Source organism: Microcebus murinus, chromosome X (genome assembly GCF_040939455.1).
Source record: "Microcebus murinus isolate Inina chromosome X, M.murinus_Inina_mat1.0, whole genome shotgun sequence".
NCBI lineage: Eukaryota > Metazoa > Chordata > Mammalia > Primates > Cheirogaleidae > Microcebus > Microcebus murinus.
Genome location: NC_134136.1, coordinates 20,710,177 through 20,732,152, shown reverse-complemented (window position 1 = coordinate 20,732,152; position 21,976 = coordinate 20,710,177).

Sequence of the window (21,976 nt, the reverse complement as noted above, 5' to 3'; positions counted from 1 at the left end):
CAGCATATATGCAGGTCTTGTGTTTTTTGTTTTTTTCCATTAAATCATTGTCTTTTATTTGGAGAATTTAAATAATTTACATTCAAGGTTGCTTTTGATGGGGGATATTTCAAATCCTTATTTCTGTCAATTTCTTAAGTGTCTTCTGATTGTTTTATATGTTTTTTCTCCTTTCTTCCTCTCTTATTGTTTATCTTTGTGGTTGTTTTGGGGGATTTCTGTAGTGATAATGTTTGATTCCTTTCTCTTTCTCACTTGTACATCTTCTCTACCAGTGAGTTTTATACTTTCATATGTTTTCATGATGTTGGATGTCATTTTTTCACTTTCAAATGTAGGACTCCCTTAGTATTTCTTGTAGGGTTAGCATAATGTTGAATTCGCTGTTTGTTCCCCTAGCAAATACTTTTTTCTCCTTCATTTCTGAAATATAGCTTTGGTAAGTTTGATCTTCTCTGCTGACAACTTTTTCTTTCAGCACTTTGAAAATATCATTCCATTTTCCTTTGGTCAGTAAATTTTCTGCTGAGAAAGCTGCTGTTATTATGCTGGAGATTCCCCTCATATGTCACTTGACACTTTTCTCTTTCTATTTTATTAATCCCCTTTTTGACTTTTAACAGTTTAAGTATAATGTGCCTTAGAGAGGACCCTTGCACTGAATCTATATGAGAATATTTGAGCTTCATATATCTGGATGTCTATATCTCTCAAGATATGGGAATGTTTCAGCTATTTTTTAATTAAATGGATTTTCTATATTTTTTCCATCTCTTCTCTTTCTGGAACTCTCAAATGCAGATTTTTTTTTTTTTTTTCATTCATGGTGTTCCATACCTGGGCTTTCCTCATTCTTTATAATTTTATTTTTTTTCTTTTTGTCTGATTTTTTTTCTTTTATATTTCAGTATATTATGGGGGTACTCATGTTTAGGTTACATATATTGCCCTTGCCCCATCCGAGTCAGAGCTTCAAGTATGCCTATCCCCCAGACGGTGCTCACCACACCCATTGGGTGTGTATATAGCCATCTCCTCCTTCCCCCCTCTGCCTGACACCCAATGAATGTTATTACTATATGTGCACATAAATGTTGATCAGTTAAAACCAATTTGATGGTGAATACATGTGGTGCTTGTTTTTCCATTCTTGCTATACTTTACTTAGTAGAATGGGTTCCAGCTCTATCCAGGTTAATACAAGAGGTGCTATATCACCATTCTTTTTTGTGGCTGAATAGAAAGAACTTCATGGTATACATATACTACATTTTATTAATGTACTCATTGATTGATGGGCACTTGAGTTGTTTCCACATCTTTGCAATTGTGAATTGTGCTGCTATAAATATTCAAGTGCAGATGCCTTTTTTATAGAATTTCTTTGGGGTTGATGCCCAGTAATGGGATTGCTGGGTAAAATGGTAGTTCTACTTGTAGCTCTTTGAGATACCTCCATATTGCTTTCCACAGGGCTTGTACAAGTTTGTGGTCCCACCAGCAGTGTATGAGTGTTCCTCTCTCTCTGCTACCATGCCAATATTTACTGTTTGGGAACTTTTTGGTAAAGGCCACTGGAGATAAGTGATATCTGTTGCGGTTTTGATTTGCCTTTCCCTGATGATTAGAGATGTTGAGCATTTTTTCATATGTTTGTTAGCCATTAGTCTACCTTCCTTTGAAATGTTTCTGTTCATGTCCTTTGCCCACTTTTTGATAGGGTTGTTTGTTTTTATTTTTTCTGACTGCTTTTCCTGAGTTCTGTGTAGATTCTAGTTATCAACCCTTTATCGGCTGTGTAGCATGCGAATATTTTCTCCCATTCTGTAGGTTGTATGTTTGCTCCTATGATAGTTTCTTTGGCTGTGCAGAAGCTTTTTAATTTGATCAGGTCCCATTTATTTATTTTTGTCTGATTTGTTATTTCAAAATATCTGTCTTCAATTTCAGAAATTATTTCTTCTGCTTGATCTAGCTTATTGTTAAGCTTCCAATGCATCTTTATTTCATTCATTTAACTCTTAATTTCCAATATTTATTTGGTTCTTTTTCATTATATCTATTTCTTTGTTTAATTTCGAGGTCAGATAATGAATTGTTTTTCTGATATATTTGCACTGCCTACTTGTTTTCTTGCATTTCACTTAGTTTTCTTAATATCAGTATGTTGGATTGCCTTTTGGGCCTCAATCAGGTGACTTTCGAGTGCATGATTTGTCTCTTTACGTCCTGGGGACAGCCTTCCTGATATGTCAGATTTTCTGCTTCCTGTGTGTAGGGTGCTGCATGGGCCTATTTGCTGGGGATGTGGCCATACTGCTGAAGCCAGCTGCTGGATGCAGGGAAATATTAGCAGTGTCCCAGGGATGCAGAGATGCAGAAGCTTTTGGACCCCAGGGCAGGATGTGGTCTGGTGGTTACTCAACTCTCCAAACATCACTATGCTGTAACATTCTGCATCTTAGAGGATGACGAGGACCCAATGTGGATTCCCTCACTGGGACAATGTAGTGGTATGGACTTGAGGAAATTTCAAATACTAGGTTCAAGGCCTTTTAAGGCTGAGGAACTCTTCTTTCCTGTAATTTGCATTGCAAGCATCTGTGGTGGGAGTGTGGACTGCTGGGGATCACCCACTTACCTTCTTACCACAATGGGATTCCCTCTAGATTCTGAGCCAATCCTGGTCAGCTGCTGTGCTTCCCTCTCTATGTTGCCTTCTCAAATTTCCTTGGCCTCAGAGGATCTTTGCCACTTCCTTGCTAAATTTCAGTGTTCTCCTTGTACATATGGTTAGCTATTTGGTGTTTCTTTCCTTCTTTGCGGAGGAGGCAAATGCTAGGTACCTCTTGTCAGCTATCTTGGATGACCAGTTTATGCTTCTTTTTGTAGTTGACATAATAGCAAGTGTAATAGTGATGGTGAGATTAGTGAAAGGTTAACTCAAATTTTGTTGTTGTTAACTTTAATAAAATGAATATTGTATGTTTATGAAAGAAATAATAAAATAGAAGGGAAAGATACAAGATATAAAAAGGAAAGTCCACTATTTCATTCACTGGCATTCTTCCGTTAAATCCTTATCTACAGAAATAACTATTGTTAATATATCCTTATTACTCTTTTAATATTTTTCCATGAATTAATGTATACATTATGAATGTATGTGTATACATATACACACATATAAAAAATATATATTTATGTATCTTAACAGCATATTGATCTCAGTATAGTCAGACTTTTACATGGCAGCTGAGGATTTCAACTCGACTATTAGTGTTTCAGCCTCAAAAGTCATGCAGGATCCCTTCTATAATACTATATATTAGTTTAAGCAGACCTAAGACCACCCAGTTTCAAGAAGAGGGGAAGAGGACTCCACCTCTTAAAATAAAGTAGCAATGTCACACTATTGGAGAGCAGATAAGAGAGGAGCACCCTTGGCAGACATTTTTGGAAAATACCAAGCTGCCACAATATGGCATGCATTTAAAATTTTGATAGATACTGTTAGAATGCATTTCAGAAAGAATGCACTAAATTTCACTCCTATTTAGTTTGTGAGTGTCTACTTCTTCATATTACTGTCAATATTTGGTATGATCAAATGTTTAAGTCTTTTGTAATTTAAGAGATAACATATGATATCCCACTGCTAATTTGTATTTCTGTGATGAGGGAGGTTGAGCATCTTTCAAATGTTTGCTCACCATTTTCATTCCTTCCTTTTTTTTCTTTTAATTCTTAACAACTTTTGCCATTTTTCATGTTTTAAAACAATTTTCCTATTGATTTATATCAGCTTTTGTGATATTAAAGAAAATAGTCATAATCTCTAAGTTACACATAGTAAGATTATACCCAGTTTGTAATTTGTCTCTTACCTTTTATTCTGGTATATTTTTGTTTTTAACAGACACTAACTTAAATTTTACATGAGAAAAAATTTTATATAGTATATAATTGGGGAGTTTTACAGATCCGATAATTTATAATTCTAATTTAAATCATTTATTTTATTTTGATGTAGATGTGTTTAGGCTTAAATATTTCATTAGTTTTTATTATGTCTCTGTTTTAGGCAGTATTTTATTGTTTATTTTCAATCTTTGCCACATGCTCTTTATTTCCTCCTTTATATGTTTTTAAATAATATGGTAAGTTTATATCATTTTTAAATTCTGGGTTTGCTACCATCATGCCTTTAAAGAAAATATATATAGCTCTTTTTAAAGTATTCATCAACTTATAAAATGAAGTACCATCAATAGATTTCTTGTTTTGAAAATTAGTTCAGTTTAGCTTCCCACTCTTTCTCTTTTCACACTTTTCCTCTATTTCCCGAATTTTATTAAGAAGCTCTGATGTTGTTTTCCTCTTTATTGAATTATTATTTTTACCATTATGTAACATTTATTTCATGGTTAAACATCTACCTTCTTTTCTATAGCCTTTATTTCCACACTTTAATGCTTTAATAATAATTATTTATATTTTTATGCTATAGTTTTACATTCCTGACAGATTATATCAGTGTCTGTCAACTTTAGCTTTGTGTTCAGAGAATCAGTTTTTAATGAACCCAAATTTGCTCAGATGCCTGGAAACCAGCTTTTACCAATCAAATTCACAAAACTGGAATGCTGGTGTAAACTCTTCTAAGAAATATAAGTATCAAACATACAAGATATTCTTGCTCCCCAATTTCCACATTCCCCCTTTTTAGATATACATACATAGGAGGACATACGTCAACTGGAAGATTACTTGGTGAGCCTCAATTTGAAGCACTGCAAGTATTTCAGTGACCTTGAAGGCTGAGAATCTACTATACCTGCACGTATCAAATCCGCACGCTGATCTGAAAAAGCAGTTTCTCCTCTGGGCTGTACTTGGATGGACACTGACAATTTTTTCCTTACTATTTTCTGTGACTGATAAAACCCTTTTAATTGATGTAATTTTTTACATAGTATACTACTTTTTTTCAGGTTACATTTAAATCCTGATTTAGAAACTATCCGATTCTGTTAATTATCACTGCTAATTTCTGCTAATTTCTGATATCTACTCCATTATATATTTTTTAAAGATTCTCTTAGAGAACAAACACATTTCCTTATTTATCTAGGTTCTTGGAGGATACTTCAACATTTCCCTTACATAATGCAAAAATTGCCAATTAAGGACATAATTCATGTCAATATAAAAGAATTTGCAAATGTAATTGAATACTTGTAGAGGTAAATTGGTACTGGCAAACGTAATTTAATATTTATACCCTCATAAAAGAGATTCGTTTTTCTAAAATATTTTTCTTAAATGATACAACTCATTAAGCAACCACTTTGTCCAATCATAATTAATGGAAAATTATGACACCAGTGGTCAACAGAATAAACAATTTTATTTTGAATGCCTTTGGAATGCATTCTCTGTCACAGTCATTGCAGTCTTTAACACACAATTATGGATACAAAATAGATGTTTATTTCACCTTTCTGATCTCTGAAAATATTGAAAGTATAAACTCTAATAGGACATGCCTATTACTAAAACAAATAAATAAAGCAAAATATCTTATTAAATTAAATCAATATTTTCCACTGAATTGAGTAAACACAAGATATTAGTCAGGGTCCAGCCAAGTAAATAGATAATAGGTTAGGAATTTCAAACATTAAGGATTCTTTTCAAGCAATGTTACAAAGATATTGAAAAGGTTGGAGGAACAAAAGGGAAAAAGGGTCACCTGAAGGAACAAAAAAAGAGTAAAAATGATACCCAGAGATCAGAAAGCTGGTAGAGCTCCTGGGCTGGATTCTTATGAGCCTGCACCTGTTATTTAGGTATTTTAGATGCGGCCAGATCCTGGGAAACTGCCAAGAGGTACTGCTGCAGTTGAGACTGGCATTGGCAAAGCATGCTGTTGCTGCCCAGGCTGCTGGAATCTGCAATTGCTCCCTTCCTGTTGCTGTTCCACCAATCACCAGCAACAGACTCAGCTCTTTAAGGCCAAAAGCTCCTCTCTTAGTATCTCTTTCTGTTTTTTCAACAGTGCCTCTCACTGGCAATATCTAATAGGCAGCCAGCTGCAAGGAAGCCTGGGAAATATTGTTTGCCATGTTCAGCAATACAAAACATAGCATAAAAAGAAAAGAGTGGAACTGAGAGATGATAGATAAATAACCAACACAGGGTTTGCATAGAGACAGTAAAGAATGAAGGAAAAAATCTTCAAATCAGGTATCAATGTGGAGGAGTTAACCTATTGCCTTTGTTGTGTTGATATGGATTGTTTCACCATGCCACACATAAGTCAGAGGAAATGATCTCAAGTTTAATGTTAAAACATACATTAAAATGTCATGACATTCATGTCAGAGGACATTATGAAGTACTTAAATTTCAGAACTAATGATAAAATAGAAATTTATATAAAATGAATATCTGCAAATAGTGAATGAAAAAGTAGGTAATTAAAATTTGTTTTACTTGTGTACATGATTTTAAGGGTAGCCTTACTTAAAAAGACATTTTACCTGAATTTCATGAGTATCTGGTAAAACTGAGACTGTAATTAGTCTAGCACTAGAAAAAGTTTAAGCAATACAGTGAAAATCTAGTTTAATTATAACTCTTGCTCTTTTGCTATTTGGATAGACTAAATTGCACATGCAATGATTTTCCAAGTCTAAAAATATGATATGTGTGTATATATATCTACCACTTTATTACTTCTAGGTAGGATTTTGATGCATACACATTACTCTTTTTTAGAATGTGTATGAACAAGCAGAACCTATTGTGAATAACTTGTTGACTTTTGATATTGTTTGGATATTTGTCCCCACCAAATATCATGTAAAAATTTAGTCCCCAATGTCACAGGTGGGGCCTGAGTGTGTTTGGGTTATGGGGGTGGATCCATTATGATTGGCTTTGTACCATCCTCCTGGTAATTAGTGAGGTCTCCATTAGTTCATTTTAGAGCTGATTGTTTTAAAAAGTGTGGCATCCCTAATCTCTCTCTATCTCTTGCTCCCTCTCTCTCCATATGATATGGCTGCTGCCTTTTTGCCTTCTGCCATAAGCAAAAGCTTCTTGAAACCCTCATCATAAGCAGATACTGAAGCCATGCTTTTTGTACAGTCAGCAAACGATGATCCAAATAAACCTCTTTTCTTTATAAATTACCCAACCTCAGGTATTTGTTTAGAGCAATGCAAAACAGACTAAGACCCAAATTTGGTATTAAGGAGTGGGACATTACTAGAAAGATTTATGAAAATGTAGAAGTGGCTTTGGAACTGGGTAATAGGCAGACGATGGAAGAGTTTGAAGGGCTCAGAAGAATACACGAAGATGAGGAATAGTTTAGAACTTCTTAAAGACTGGTTAAATTGTTGTGACCATAATGCTAATAAAAATATGGACAGTGAAGGCCAGGCTGATGAGATCTTAGATGGAAATGAGGAACTTAATGGGAACTGGAGCAAAAGTCACCCTTGTTATGCCTCAGCAAAATCTTGGCTGCATTGTGTCCATGTCCTAGGCTTTGTGGAAGGCTCAACTTAAGACTGATGATCTAGGCCATCTGGTGGTAGAAGTTTCTAAGAAGCAAATCATTCAAGAAATGGGACAACTAGAATCTATTTAGAACTCAGGAAAATCAGCAAAAAAAAAAAAATCAAATAACCTATCAAAACGTGGGCAAAGGACACAAACAGAAACTTTTCAAAAGAAGACAGAATAATGGCCAACAAACATGAAAAAATGCTCAACATCGCTAATCATCAGGGAAATGCAAATCAAAACCACAATGAGATATCACTTATCTCCAGTGAGAACAGCCTTTATCAAAAAGTCCCAAAACAACAAATGTTGGCGTGGATGCAAAGAGATAAAAACACTCACACACTGCTAGTGGGACTGCAAATTAGTTCAAGCTCTGTGGAAAGCAATATGGAGATACCTTAAAGCCATACAGGTAGATCTACCATTTTATCCAGCAATTCCTTTCCTGATCATCTACCCAAAAGAACAAAAAAAACATTATGTAAAAAAGACATCCGCACTCGAATGTTTATAGCAGCACAATTCACAATTGCAAAGATGTGGAAACAGCCCAAGTGCCCATCAATACATGAGTGGGTTAATAAAATGTGATATATGTATACTGTGCAGCTCTTCTCAGCCACAAAAAAACAATGGTGATCTAAGCATTTCTTGTATTATCCTGGATAGAGTGGGAACCCATTCTGTTAAGTGAAGTATACCAAGAATGGAAAAATAAGCACCACATGTACTCACCAGCAAATTGCTTTTAACTGATCAACACCTAAGTGCACGTATAGGAATAATATTCATAGGGTGTCAGGCAGATGGGAGTGGGAAGGCAGGGATGGGTATATACATACGCACCTAATAGGTGCAGTGCACACCATATGGGGGATGGACATGCTTAAAGCTCTGACTCAGGAGGGGAGCAAGGGCAATATACGTAACTTAAACATTTGTACCCCCATAATATGCTGAAATAAAAAGAAATTTCAAAAAAACAAAACAAAACAAAAAAGAAAAACATGTTAAGAAATGAAAGAAAGAACTGGTGTGGCTCTTTCTAACAGCCTATGATCAGATATAGGAGCAAATAAATAATTTAAAGTTGAAAATTATAATTAAAAGAGAAGCATAAAAGTTTGGAAAATTCAGATGGGTCATTTGGTAGAGAAGAAAAGAGCATTTTCAGAAGATGAATACAAGCAAGCTACTGAGCAAACACTTACTAGAGAGAGTAGCATGACTAAAAAGGAGCCAGGTGTTAATATTCAAAACAATGGAAAAAATTTCCTCAAGTAATTTCAGAAATATTACCTGCCACCTCTACCATCACAACCCTTGAGAACTAGGAGGACTGTATTTTTGGGGAGTCCAGCCTCCAGGCACTGCTACCTTGTGCCATGTTGGGGTGCTGCTCCCTACAACCTGGCAGCTCCCTTTCCAGCTAGGGCTCAAAGGGCTACAAGTGTAGCTCATGCTGCTGCTCTGTAGGCTACAAGCCATAAGCCTTGGTGGCTTCCACATAGTGTTAAACAGCAGGCACACAGAATGCAACAGTGGTGAAGGCTTGTTAGCTTCCACTTAGATTTCAGAGGATGTATCAGGCAGCAGCCTGTTGCAAGGGTGGAGCTTCCATAGGGAGACTCTACTAAGGCAGTGTCACAGAGAAATGTGAGGTTGAAGCCCCCACACAGAGTCTCCACCAGGGCACTGCCTAATGGAGCTGTGGTAATGGAGCTGCTACCTTCCAGGCTCCAGAATGACAGAGCCACGAGCAGCATGCAACCTCCATCTGGACAAGCCACAGGCAGTAGACTCCAACTCATGAGGGTAGTCATTGGGCTGTGCACAGAAATGCCACAAGTGTAGAGCTGTCCAAGCTTTTAGGGGCTCATGCCTCACACCAGTGTGACTGGGATATGGGACATAAAGTCCAGGAAGATTTTTATTTTATTTTATTTTTTTAAATTTCAGCATATTGCTTCAGGGAGATTATTTGCAACCTTTAAGATTTTATTTCTATCCTTCAGACATCTCTGGGGCCCTTTCTTTTGGCTAATTTCTCTTTTTTGGAGTGGGAATGCTTACCCAATGCCTGTACCACCATTGTATCTTTGAAGTAAATACCTTGTTTTTGATATTACAAGATCATAGCTGGAAGGAACTTGCCTTGAGTCTCAGATGAGACTTTGGACTTTGAACTTTTGAGTTGATATTGGAATGAGTTAAGACTATTGGGGAGTCCTGAGAAGGGGTGATTATATTTTGAAGTGTAAGAAGGACATGAGATATGGAGGGCCAAGGATGGAATTATATTGTTTGGATATTGGCCCCTTCCATATCTCATGCAGAAATTTGATCCCCAATATTGGAGGTGGGGCCTGGGGAAAGGTGTTTTGGTCATGGGGGTGGATCCCTCATGATCGACTTGCTGTCATTTTCCTGGTAATAAGTGAGCTCTGGCTCTATTAGTCACATGAGAGCTGGTTAAAACTTGTGGTGCCCTTCCTCTCTCTCTTGCTCCCTCTCTTGCATGTGATATGCCTGCTCCCTCTTAGCCTTCTGCCATGAGAAAAAGCTTCCTGAGGTCCTCATCAGAAGTAGATGGAGAAGCCATTCTTCTTGTACAGCCTGAAGAACTGCAAGCCAGGTTATACCCTTTACCTGTATAAATTAACAGCCTCAGCTGTTCCTTTATAGTAACACAAATGGGCTAAGACAACTTTCTTCAGAATATTTGCATAGACACTCTCATAATGTGCCTATGTGTCAGTTTCACATATAGGAATATAGGATCAGTAACAACAAAACACTTTATTTTCATTGTTGTTGTTTCAGGGATACATAGGCTATAGGAAGTATCATGATAAATCAAAGGTAATTTACCACCATAAAGCCATGATCTGGATAACTTTTTCTACAGGAACTACTTGATTTCTATTTTAATTACTCATATATGTACATCAGTGGTAACAGAGATTCCTCATTCCAGGTGAAGGAGAGGAAGAATTTCCTCAGATGAAGATACAGTTATCTCCCAGAACTAAACAGTAACTTAAAATAAATAAAGTTAATCTAGTGTCTGTCCCCACTTCTCCACAACTTCTCAAAAAAAATAGTTTTGTGTTTTCAACAGGCTGTGACCTTCCTCTGACTCTCCTGTTTCTCATCCCTTCCTCAGCTCAAGTACACAATTGCTGCTAGTTCATTCCTTGAGAAATTTCCAAGCCTTTTTATGACCCCTTTTCCTATTTATATTGGTGAATGTGTAATATTATAAAGAGGTCTAAATCTGAAGCATTATTTGTGTTTTCATTCTTTCTATCAAGAATAAATTTTTGCTGGCATCAAACAATTTTAACTTAAATTTAAGAAACTTATTTCCATTTTTTATGGAAATGGAAATAATGGAAACTTATTTCCATTATTTACTGGATTTCATTATGGCAAAGTTCAAAGACAGAAATAAATTTTACATGTTGTCTATTTTCTGTTTCATTTCATGTTATTCTTAATTTTTATGTTTACAAATCTGTAACAACTTTCATCTACTTTTCTTATATGATTTTCTATGTTCTGGAATTCAAAAGTCTGTTTTTGAAATTTTTATCATAAGATGATAATACTGTAATTAGAAGTTACTGCCAAAATTAAAAGCCATAATTGAACTTTATTATGGTGTACTGTTTTTTATTCTGTATATATGAAAATATTTAGCTAAAGCAAACCAAAAACTTATGGAGAACTTAAATATATATCTTGGCCCATCACCAGAAAAAGCACAAATAAAATATTAAGTAATAATCAAGGAAAGAAAGAGAGGGAAGAAAAAAGGAGGAAATAAAGAAAGGTGAGAAAGAAGAAAGGAAAAAAAAGAGGAACGTAAGAAAAAAAGAAAGAAAAGAGGAGAAAAACAAAGAGCCATACAAAATAATAAATATTCAAGATTGTGAAAAATAATGAGTAGGTTAAACATTTCTATTATCATAGCTAAACAAATATCTCTATCGCAACTTATAATGAATATAGAATTAAAATGTTGGCTTTAAATACAAGCAAAAATATGTTGTTAAAATATATGCAAAATAAAACAATCATGTAATTTAACAGACTTTTAAAAATCAAATTGTGAGATAATCCAAGCTAATTATTGGAATATATATATATATATATACACACACACACACACACACACATAATTTTTTAAAAGCCTAATACCCTCACTGTATATATGAATATCCTGGAGTCATGCACATTAAACACAATCTCTCACTTTTTCAGCTTGATCTGTAATTCTGGTAATGAGAATTTATGCTTAGAAAGATGACCTGGAGGCCTTACAAGATCCTCAATTATTTTAAGAAAAGTTAAGTTGTGTTCATTGGAATGTACTCAGGTACTCTCACACATTTTACTTTTCAAATAAAGTTTGTTTCTTTTATCCATTACAGAAGTGATATATATATATATATATTAGATAATATTGGAGAACCACAGAAATAAAAAATAAGTATTTTTAAAATCACCAATAATTCTACCACAGAAGAAAATTTACTGCTAAAGTTATAGTGTCTTTTCTTCTAGTTCTTTTCATGTATGTTTTTTGTTCTTGTTGTTCCTCCTTTATTTATTTATATTTTTGTTTTATGGAATTATGACTACAAAGCATAAAATTTTAATACTTCCTTATATTGCCCAAGTTATTAATACTTCCTTATATTTCCTTTTATAAACATAATTTTAATGATTTCATGATACTAAATTGACTGGTTGATCAATGTTTAGTTTACTTCAGTTTTCATTTGTTAATTGGGCTATTTACATAATTTTGGTTATTACAAATATCACAGTAAAGATATTTTTATATAAATTTTTTCTTATAAATTGTTTGAGACAAATCCCCAGGGCACCATGCTAAGATATGAAACATTTTAAAAAGCACTTTGGCTGGGCGTGGTAGCTCACGCCTGTAATCCTAGCACTCTGGGAGGCTGAGGCAGGAGGATCGCTCAAGGTCAGGAGTTTGAAACCAGCCTTAGCAAGAGTGAGACCCTGTCTCTACTAAAAATAGAAAAAAAATTAATTGGCCAACTAAAATTATATAAAAAAATTAGCTGGGCATGATGGCACATGCCTGTAGTCCCAGCTACTCAGCAGCCTGAGGCAGAAGGATCACTTGAGCCCAGGAGTTTGAGGTTGCCGTGAGCGAGGCTGGTGCCATGGCACTCTAGCCCAGGCAACAATGAGACTCTGTCTCAAAAAAAAAAAAAAAAAAAAAATTAAAGGCTTATCTGTGAAATTCTAAGTGAATTAAAAAACAATTTAATTATACTCCTAAATCATAAATTATTGTTGTTAAATTACATACTCATATGATTGTGATATGACTTTTAGACCTCACCTATTTTGGAAAGAGTAAATGGAAATGGGAATCCTAAGCACATATATGTCAAAGATAAAAAAGATCGAGTCATTTAATTGTTTCATGCATTTATTTCTTTCACTTTCTCAACATCACATTCTTTAATGTAAATCAATTATTTATTGTATACTGTGCTGAATATTGTAGGAGGTAAGGCAATTTCTCTCGATTAATCATATAGTAGGAGTAGTAGCCTAGTCATCAATACAATTTGACATGTCAAAACACATTTAGAGAAATATAAGGTAATTGGTATTGGCCTAGAGAGGGAAGTGATCACTACCGATTGAGGGATTCAGGACATTTAAACTGGGTTTTGGAGATGTATAGCATTAATAGTAGAAATAGCAGTGCAGTTGTAGTCAAGAGGTCCAGTTCTAATACTTGAATACCTTAAATATTTTGAGCAAGTCAATTACACATTCTTATCTTCAGTTTGATTATACATTATTTGAGAATAATAATATGTTTTACTTCACAGAATTGTTGTAAAAATCAAATAAGGATATTGTCTTGCCCTGAATTTTTCAGGAAACAGAACCTGAGGCAAAAACATAGGTATCGCTACTTTATTAGGGAGTACAGTACCAGGGAAGCAGGAGTGAAATGACAGGGAGTGAGTGAGTCAGGAAAAGAGGAAGCACTAATATAAGGGTATATTATGAGCTGAGTAACACTTATCAATCAATCACTCAGGACCATCTTCTGAGGGGTCAACTGAGCTATTACATACTAGGACAATCTTCCTAAGAATGAATAAAGAAGAATTTATCTTTCTGTCTTCCAGTGATCAAAGTTTTACCCTATGGAGTATTCTCTCCCCTGCATCTCTGGATTGTAAGCAGTACTTAGGTATCCTATATTCAGCATTAATAAGGAAAGCTTCTGTAGGAAGGCAGCAAATGAGTGCTGGAACATTCTTCCTTCAGATATAAGATATTTCCTTGGACAGCTCTTTGCTCTAATATCACCTTATCAAAGAAGTTTTCCTTAATCATCTCTCTTTACCTAACTATATATCCCCTATTACTGTTACCCTGCTTTTATTTTGTTCATAGTAGTTTTTACACATATTTTAACTTTTACTCAATTTTTCTTTTCTGTCATTTCTTTTTATTAATTTTGATTAAAACAACACTTAACATAAGATCTACCCTCTTAACTAATTTTTAAGTGCACAATATAGTACATCCCTCAGTATCTGTGGGTGATTGGTTCCAGACCCCTCCTCGACCCTACCCTGTGAATGGCAAAATCTTGGATGCTCAAGTCCCTTGTAAAAAAAATGATACATTTCACACCCATTAGTATGGCTATTATATATAAACAAACAAAAACCAACAGATAAACACTGTTGGTCAGGGTGTGGAAAGACTGAAACCCTTCTATACTAGTGGTAGGAAGGTATAATGGTGAAGTTGCTATGAAGAACAGTGTGAAAATTTCTCAAAAAATTAAAAATAGAACTACCAGATCATCCAGCAATTCCACTAATGTATATATATCCAAAATTTTTCATATTTGCTTATTTTTTTCTTTTCTACCACTAGAATACAAGGTCAGTGTGAACACGCTCCACAGTGTTATCACCCTAGAGGTCAGAACAGTGCCTAACAAGAAAACATATACACAACAAATCTGTCAACACAAGGAATATATTAAATAAATGAGTATCCTAATCAAATGAATTAAACATTATATTTGTGACATAGAAGCTTAATTTTATTGAGAGTTTTTCTATATAGCAGGAACTATATTGCATTTGTTTATAATAAAATAGAGTACTTAATTATTTTATGTATTAATAGTATTAAATACATCACTTAAATCAATATTATCGAAGGGTTGAAAGATCTACAGAAATATCTGGGGGAGTTTGAAAAATACAGAAGCCTGCATCTCCCATAACTAATCATAAGAAACAACAGGGTGCAACCTCTAGAGATTCTTAAACAGTAGTGTAGGGGCCAAAGGGACTCTTGGCTCTCTGAAATTTGGCTGAAAAAGCAACTCACAAAAGGCAGATTAACTTCAGTAAAAGGCATATGAAGTTATTTAATTTGCATACATGGGAGCTTTCAGAATAAAAGTTCAACCCTTTGATCAAGTATAGAAGCTTATATACCATCTTGAGTTTATAGAAATAATGCAGGGCAAAACGGGTTATGAGACGGGGGGGAAAGAGAAATTCTGTTGAGGAGTGATAAATGATTACTAGAGAGAATTCAATAGGCTTGAAGAACATACAATGGTCTAGGCAAATTCTGTTGAACCAACTGAGTGGACAATGGTTTGTGACAAAAATCCGTCCAAGTATGTTGACAGACTTTAGAGTTCTTTCCTGCAATATGTATACAGTGAATGAAAACTCAGGGAAGGAACTAAAGATAATTGTTTTCTTCCAGAGGTGCAGACCTTAGGCAAATCAGGAACTTTAGAGAAAAACTTTATCCTATGGTGTGGGAAAGAAAGTGGGCAGGGGAGATCAGCGAGACCTTGAGACTCACTTTTTAGTATGTACAAGGTGCCATATTTTGGGCATTGACCTCCAACATTAGATCTAGTGTTGAGCTAGGAGACTGTATTTTTAAATGCTTCTCACATAAATATAGAGATATAGCTTTGAGAACCACTGATAAATAATTTCTTTGGCCATTGACCTAGGTGATGTTTTTATGGGATTGATCCCCATGTTGAAACTTGGAGAAACGAGAGTAAAAATAGGGAATGAGTTATCAACACAATTGAGCAAACCTATAACCATATCAATGAAATCAATGACTGACTCACCATTTAATCCTGGTCTGTTCACAAATATTTGGCACTGACTACATTTACATTTAAGACAATTGACATGAGTAACTGAGGAATGCCATTATACAGCTCTATCACTGAAGATGTCTACATGAGAACATTGGACAAGAGGAATTCAAAAACTTATTTGGCACTATGACACACTCATTATTTCTTGAATTTCTTATTTCTTTGTACTCTACCTACACCCCTCTGCATACACCGCCCATTGAAACCAAAAATCATAATAATGATGATGATAAATATACAATTAGATGTTTTAAAATACGTGAACAGTAAAGTAAATTTGGTTTTTAGAATAGAAAAAATATTGAGATATTTAGAAAAGCCATCCAGTATAGCCAAAATGAGCTTGAAGAAGGCCTACTATGCTTATGACTGTGATATACTTAGAGAAATCAATAGGGCACTTTTATATTCTAAGAATCTGAGAAAGCACAAAGAAGATTAAAGGTCTTAGAGGTCATCAGTTTAAAAACATTATTTAGTCACAAACTAGTCCTAAAATTGTGATACTATAAAATTAGGTTTCTCAATTTCTCATTTCAATAACTACAATAAATTGAGATATAGCTATGAGATGAAAGTAGGCAGAAATTAAAATTATTTGGGGGATATTTAATAAAAATTATAATGTATAGAAATTAATACACACACACACACATTATATCCATGCACATCCTTACATGGTCTCTATGCTTACGTTCCAAAATGGTAAAAGTTGTTATCTCTTGGTAGTGATATTGTGGTACATTTCTTTTATCCTTTCTTAGTTGTTTACAGTTTTTAATTTTTTTTACAGCAAACATGGATTTTTAAAATTATAACCAGAAAAGGTTTATTGTAACTATTCTCATGAGCACAATGCATTCCTGAGAGATGATTTTTCCCTTGAGTGTGGTCATTTAAAAAAATCCTAAGAAAAAAGCATTTCTGCAAAAATTGAATTTATTCTAATATTACTTTGCATCTTTCCTTTTTGCTGCTTATAACCACAAAAATGTTTGCTTTCTTACATGTGCATGTTATGTGCATGTAGTTTCCACACTGGAGTTTCAAATTTATGCCCATTTTTAACATATGAAATATAAGATTCTGAAGGCCTGTCCTTTTCTCTGATGTTCTTTTTGCTTTGAAAGCAAGGTGTGATTTCCTTTCAGTCATTACTTTAAAAATGAGCCATTTAAAGTATTTTTAAAAATGCATTGTAACCTTTATTTCTCTCAGTTGCAGCTAACCTTCATTAATAGTAATTATGGTAATATTTTTGTGAGTGGTTCCTATTATTAAAGGTAGCACTTGAAATCAATTTAAGCCTCTCAACACCTAGGTAAGCACTTTGTCCCCAATTTACAGATCAGCAATTGAGACCTGAAAAGGTTAAGTGAGATGCCAGATGCTGGGACATTGTTCTGAAAAAATGAGGCAGTATGGTGTATTTGTTTGAATTGTTCAATTTGAAATTGTTAAAACCAATTTTCTGGTGAGTACATGTGGTGCGTATTTTTCCATTCTTGGGATACTTCACTTAGTAGAATGGGTTCCAGCTCTATCCAGGATAATAAAGGGGGTGCTGTATCATCATTATTTCTTGTAGCTGAATAGTAAGTACTACATAGTATACATATACCACATTTTAATTGTTTTTTCTTCTACTTATATTTTTAAAATATCTTCTTTTCTTTTATTTTTAATGTGTGTATGGATTAGTGCCAGCTGTGAGGACAACTTTAAAAACATGTGTACTTCAATTGCATTTTACAGAGAAACTGAAGATCCCCAAGTTTCTTGTATGTAATTCTTTGATCTATAAAGAAGGACGAAGAACTCTTTTACCTACTTCACTAAGTTTGTTGTAAGCTAAAGAAAGATGATTGTTATTATTACATTATACTCACATTTATTGATTCCAAATGTGTTTAAAAATACTTTTGTGTTATATGTATTTTTAGGTGCTGGGGATATATCCTGAAAGAAATTTGCCATCTGTGTAGGTGGTGATATTTGAGAGAGGAGGGAGGGTAAGGAAAAGTAAAAAGAAAGGCACAATTACAATAGGAAGTGATGTATACAGTGAGATTTGAAAGCTCATAGGAAGGCAACTTGTCAAGACTTGGAGGAGAAGAGCTGAAAAGAGGTAATTTACCAAGTTAAAAGACTTGACAAAAGTAATAATAGGAAAACAATGAAGTGTTTGAAACATGGCTGGGTTTGACCAGATCAAATTTTCACTTTGGAAAGAATGCTTTCACTACTATGCAGAGAATAGATTAGAGTGAAAAAGATAAGAGGCTGAGAAAGCAGTAGGAAGCTATTGCTATATAATTTGTGAGAAAAATAATGGTGGTCCTGTAAAAGGATATTAATAGTGAAGACTGAGAAAAGTGGATGAATTCAAGAATTTTAAAAGATATTTATTGATAATTGATTGGGAAAATTGAGGGAAAGAGAAATGCCAAGAATGAGATCTAGTCTTCTGATTTTTTTGTTGTGTAGTTATTGGGATAATTAATTGGATTGGAGAGACTGTGATATTTGATAAAATATTATAAACTTTTTCCTAGTATTTGTTATTTTCCTCATTAAAACTCAAGATATTTTCTCGAATGAGACCTCAGTTTGCATAGCATTTTGGCATTATTGAGAGAGGTCAGGTGTTGTTATCCTATTTGATAGGGCTTTCCAGGGCTCATATAATTACAGTGGACCCACCTGGTCTTTCCTAGACAACTATAACTATGCTGAGATCTGAAAAAAGAGATGAAAAGGAGGGAGAGGATATCTCATCAGACAAGAGAAATTTTTGCCAAATTATATGCCAAATCCTGGGGCAGGGGGCAGTTGGTGGGGAGTGGGAGAGAGAGAGAGAGAGAGAGAGAGAGAGAGAGAGAGAGAGAGAGAGAGAGAGAGAGAGAGAGAGAGAGAGAGAGAGAGAGAGAGAGAGATGGAGAGAGAGAAAAAGAAAAATATATTAAGAGAAATTGATATTTTCCCTTCAAGGAAATTAAAATGGCTGGGCTATAGATTATGTGGGAGAAGGGAGAAAGATACTTTTTATAGATCATTGTTTTAGTTTTCTATTGCTGAATAAAAAAGAATACTGCAAATTTAGTGACTTAAAACAACATCCATTTATTAGTTCATAGTTATCTATGTCAGAACTCCTAGTAGCTTGACTGAGTTCTCTGTTTATGTTCCCATGTGCCAAAGTCATGTCGTCCACCAACCTAGGCTGCTATCTATTAGGAGGCTATATGGAAGAATGTGCTTCTAAGCTTATTCCAATTTTTGGCAGAATTCAATTCTGTGAAGTTGTAGGACTGGGCTCTCTCTCCCTGTTGGTTGTTGGCTGGGGGTTATTCTCAGCTTCCAGAGGCAACCCATATTCTTTTGCTTATAAATCCCTCCTTCAAAGTAAGCATCATTGAATCCTTCTGCTTCAAATTTCTCTGACTTACTCTTCTGCAGCATCTCTCTTACTTGCCCTTTTTTCCTCTGATTTTCAGGGCCTATGTGATTACATTTTTTCCACTGGGATAATCCATGAGAATACCTCTATTTAAGGTCTACTGATAAATAACTACAATTATATCTGCAAAATTGTCTTTGCCATGTATGGCATCATTCAAGGTATGATAGCTTATAATATTTGCAGTCTCTAGGATTATGGTGTGGAATATTTTTAGGGGCTATAATTATGTCTATCACAATGGAGAGATGTGATGTTTCTAGTTCATAAAGGGCTTTGTAACTCATCATGTGTATTGTGAAATTTTTCTTAAACAATTATCTAACTTGAGGTAATTGAGCACATCTGTTCCAGTCACCCTTATATAAGTGATGTTCTACATTATTTCATAGAATTCTCATAACAACCTTGGAGAAGATATAATTTTTAGCATGCCAGATTACAGATGAAGAAACTGAGGAACAAATATTTAAGCAACGTGCACAATATCACACAAATATTAAGTGGAAGAGTTGGGATTTCAACTCGTACTATCTGCACATTGTTAGGCTTTCTTTCTTTAAAAAAAGGTGAAAGCTATTGAAAAGTGTTTTAAGTACAGTTTGATGTCAGGAAGACTGATGCCTCCCAGTTTGTTCTTTTTACTTAAGATTGCTTTGACTATACATGATTCCATATGAAGCAAAGGATTATTTCTTCTAGATCTGTTAAGAATGCTGGTGGTATTTTGATGGGGATTGCATTGATTCTGTAGATCACCTTAGGTAATATTGACATTTTAACAATATTGATTCTACCAATCCATGAACATGGTAGATTTTTCCGTCTGTTTAAATCATCTGCAATTTCTTTTTTTTTAGTGTTTCATAGTTCTCCTTGTATAGATCTTTCGTCTCTGTCATTAAGTATACTCTTAGGTATTTAATTTTCTTTGGGGCTATAGTAAAGGGTATTACGTTTTTGATTTGAGTTTCTGCTTGATGGTTCTTGGCATATATGCATGCTTCTGATTTGTGTGTATTGATTTTATACCCTGAAACTCTACCGAATTCATTTATCAAATCTATGGATTTTCTTGGATGAATCCATGGGGTTTTCTAGATATAATATCATATCATCAGCAAAGAGTGAGAGTTTGATCTCATCTGCTCCAACTTGGATGTCCTTAATACCCCTCTCTTGCCTAATTGCTATAGCCAGGACTTCGAGAACTATGTTGAATAGTAGGGGAGAAAGTGGGCATCCTTGTCTAGTTCTGGTTCAAAGAGGGAATAATTTCAATTTTTCCCCATTTAGGATGATATTAGCAGTTGGTTTGTCATAAATGGATTTGATAAATTTAAGGTATGGGCTGTCTATGCCTATTTTGTTAAGAGTTTTTCTCCTAAAGGTATGTTGGACTTTGTGAATGTTTTTTCTGCATCTATTGACAGAATCATATGGTCTTTATTCTTGCTTTTATTTATAAAGTGAATTGCATTTATAGACTTGCGAATGTTGAACCAGCCTTGCATCCCTGGCATAAATCCCACTTGGTCATGGAGAATTATTTTTGTGATGTGCTACTGAATTCTATTTGCTAATATTTTATTTAGGATTTTTGCATCTATATTCATGAGGGATATTGGTCTGTAATTTTATTATTTTGTCGCATCCTTTCCTGGCTTTGGTATCAAGGTGATATTGGCTTCCTAGAATGAGTTAGGCAGAATACCATCCTTCTCAATGGTGTGGAATAGTTTATGTAGTATAGGTATGAGATCATCTTTCTATGTTTGGTAGAAATCTGAAGTGTAGCCATCTGGCCTAGGACTTTTCCATTTGGGGAGATTTTTAATTACTGCTTCAATTTCTGAGCATGTGATTGGTCTGTTCAAGAACTCAGTTACCACCTGGGTGAACTTAGAGAGGTTGTATGAGTCCAGGAATCTGTCCATTTCATCTTCATTATGTAGTTTTTTGGCATATAGATTTCTATAGTAGTCAAACATAATGTTTTGTATTTCTGTGGAGTCTGTTGTGATCTCTCCTTTTTTATTTCTTATTGAGTTTATTAGAGTCCTTTTCCTTTGAGTTCTTGTCAACATAGCCAGAGGGCCATCAATTTTGTTGATCTTTTTGAAAAACCAGCTTCTGGTTTTGTTGATCTTCCATATAATTCTCTTGTTTTCCATTTCACTTAGTTGAGCTTTGATCTTAGATATTTCTTTTCTTCTGCTAGGATTGGAATTGGTTTGCTCTTCTTTTTCCAATTCCTTGAGTCTATACATTAGGTTGTCAGTGTCTACTCTTTCTGTTTTTTGGATGTGAGCATTTATTGCTATTAGTTTTCCCCTCAGATATGCTTTTGCTGTATCCCACAGGTTTTGGTAAGATGTGGCTCCATTGTCATTTTGTTTGAAGAAGCTCTTGATTTCCCTCTGAATTTCTTCCTTTGACCCAATAGTTACTCAACAGTAGATTGTTTAGTTTCCATGACTTAGTAATGTAGTGCATATTTCTGTTAGAATTGAACTCTAATTTTATACCACTATAGTCAAAGAAGACACATGGTATTATTTTTATTTTCTTGAATTTTTTTAGATCTGCTTCACAGCCTAGTATGTGATCAATTTTTGAGAAGGATCCATGGGCTGCTGAGAAGAATGTAAATTCAGCTTTATTTGGGAGGAATGTTCTGTATAGATCTGTGAGATCTTTTTGGT